We start from the raw sequence: 2922 nt of genomic DNA, 5'->3' as shown, positions 1-2922 counted from the left end.
ACAATTAATATTGAACTATTATTTATCTGAATAATATATTACAATTAATATTGAACTATTATTTATCTGAATAATAATAAAATTTGCAACTCTCCTTATAATTAATTTATAATATTAATTTTATTTTTTAAAACCATCCACAATCTAATAACAAACAATTGTTATCTCGTTTATATATATTAAATATAAACATTTTTAATAATTAAAAAAAAAAATTACAGCGAATATTAAAAAAGAAAAAAAGCATCGATCAAGAAAAAAACCAAAGAAAAACACACACAAGGGGTGGGGAGGACAAAATAAAAAAAGGAAAAAGGATAGATAGATAAATCGAAATCGATATGATGGGGGGGGGGGGGGGAGGGAGGGTGGTGTAGGGGTTGCTCATAAGCAGCGAATAAAGCTTGAATAAACGTAGGGGAGAGTAGATCGTAGAAAAAGGGGGTTGAAACCGCGTGCCGATAGTCGACGACAACGACAAACTTTCTTTGTATGTAGTTGTCCGTTGTCGTTGTAGTCGTAGAGTCGTTGTCGTCGTTACGATCGATCGAAATGCGACGAATGTTTACGCTCTTTCAGCTCGAGTTGTACGACCGAAGAAGAAGAAGAATAAGAAGAAAAAGAAAAAGAAGAAGCAAAGCAAGCCATTGCCCCTTATTTTTCTTTTATCTCGCAATATGTGCACTTATACGCCACTTAATTATCAATAATCGAACGCGCCCGATCATTCGACGAATCAAATCGTAATTTCGAAGATATTATTGTTATATTTTATATATAGATTGTAATTTCGTTTGAAAATGTTCTCTTGTTTTTTTTGTTTTTTTTTAATTATCATTTTGTGAGTATTTTTATTTAGAAATAATATATACAGTAAATAAGGGTGTCGCGTGTTATAAATGTTTGATTGTTTATTGAAAAATGTGTTTTCTTTTTTTTGGTTTTCTTTTTTACAAATATTTATTGTATACTATGTTGTATGTGGATTAGAAAGAGACGAAAATATGGTGTGAAATTTTATTATATTAATTATATAATACATATTATAATATTTAGTAGATTCTATATTCGATTAGATAAATTATTATATGTATGCGTATTGTTTTGCATACAATCAAATAAATAATTAGAGAATAAATATGAAACGTGTTAATTATTTCTTTTGGTTGCAATGTTTTGTATATTAAAAGCAATTTATCTTTGATTTAAGGGTTTCTTTTCAATTATCTATCATTTTTATCGTCATTTTTTTAACACAATTTTACTCTTACTTTCATTTTTATATATGTATTATTAAAAATATATAACATTTATAATCTACAAAACAAAAATTTATAATTTTTCATTTCTCTAAAAAGAAAAAAAAAAAACAATTTCTTATATATAAATAATATAGAAAATGTATAATATGAAAAAACTTTCAGATTCTTTTTTAGAATCTTTTCTCTTTGACCATTCCATCCGAAATATTATAAAATCAAAGTATCAACAAGGGTCACCGAAACATTATCCCATATTCCGCATTCTCTAAATGTTCTCAACCGTTAAATTTGCCTTCCCTCCATTTCTTTAAAGCTACAGATACACATAGATGTAACCATAAGTATATATTATCGATATTCTCAATGGCTATACACCATTATCGTTGCTCGTTACGCGACTCTCTTGAAATTTGATAACGGTTCGTTCGTTCGTTCCTTCCTTCATCTTCGAAGTCATCTTTACATGAAATTACAAGACGCGTTGATTTATTTCTTCGATCAAAAAAAAAAAATCTCCGTCCGTTCGTTCGTTCGTTCATTATTACGAATAATAATTTACGACAAATACTTCCTTGGAAGTACCCCCGAATTAGAAAGAAAGCTAAAAGTAGTAGCAACAAAGTAATACGCGTGTAAAATTAATAACGTAAAAATGATAACGCAACGCAACGAAATAAAAACAAAACAAAACGAATAATGTAATATTATTAAAGACAAGAGAAAAAAAAAAATAAAAAAAGAGGACAAAACGTAAAAAAAAAAAAAAAGAAAAAGAAAAAAAATTACCAACATGAGCGAGAGCCGATTTACTCGAAAGAGACAAGGTCGGGGAAAAGAGTAGGAGAGAATGGAAAAGAAAAAGGAGAAGAAGAAGAAGGTGAGAGAGAGAGTGAGAAGGGGGGGGCTGGGGGAGGGGAGCAGGGACTTCATCGGGGGGGCTTGGGACGTGGGGGAGGGGGATGGAGAGGGAGAGAGAGAGAAAAAAAAAAAAGGGAGAGAGAAGGAAAGGATGGTGGGTATAGTTGAGAGAAGGGAAGAGATCGGAAGAGGGAAAGGAGGCAAAAGAGGTGGAGAAAGACGAGTAGGAGAGGAGAGGAGAGGAGAGGAGAGGAGAGGAGAGGAGAGGAGAGTAGCAGGTTCGTCGATCGGAGGGAAAAATCATCCTGTCGCGGTGATTAGCCGGCGCTAGGCGTTAACGTCGTCTCGGAGCAGCAAGCAGGTTTGGTGGGAGCTCGACCGAAGAAAGAAGAGGAGGTGGAGGAGGAGGAGGAGGAGGAGGATGAGGAGGAGAAACGAAAGAGAATGAGAGAGAGAGAGAGAGAGAGAGAAAAAAAAATAGAAAGAAAAAGATCGAGGGAATAGAGTAGAGAAAGAGAAAGAGAGCGAATCAGTCCCAGCACAAACAAGAAACGAGCCGCAATGCACATTCGCTCTACTCGCGCGCTAGATATAAATACGCGACAGAGGGCAAGGAACCAGCCACGCCTGCAACGACAGCTACTGCCTAACGCTACGTATATAAGTATACTTTTATATGTGTATATATATATATATGTGTGTGTATACACATTCATATATACGGCCTCGTTCATTGTGATAAAGCAGAAGAAGGAACAGCGTCGTATGCACACACCATCTCTCTTTCTTCTTTTCTTTCTAT

This window comes from Polistes canadensis, unplaced genomic scaffold, assembly GCF_001313835.1.
Source record: "Polistes canadensis isolate GaletaPanama2010 unplaced genomic scaffold, ASM131383v1 scaffold_318, whole genome shotgun sequence".
In the NCBI taxonomy this organism is placed as follows: domain Eukaryota; kingdom Metazoa; phylum Arthropoda; class Insecta; order Hymenoptera; family Vespidae; genus Polistes; species Polistes canadensis.
The sequence above is the reverse complement of the archived record's forward strand: the minus strand, read 5'-3'. Positions refer to the sequence as shown.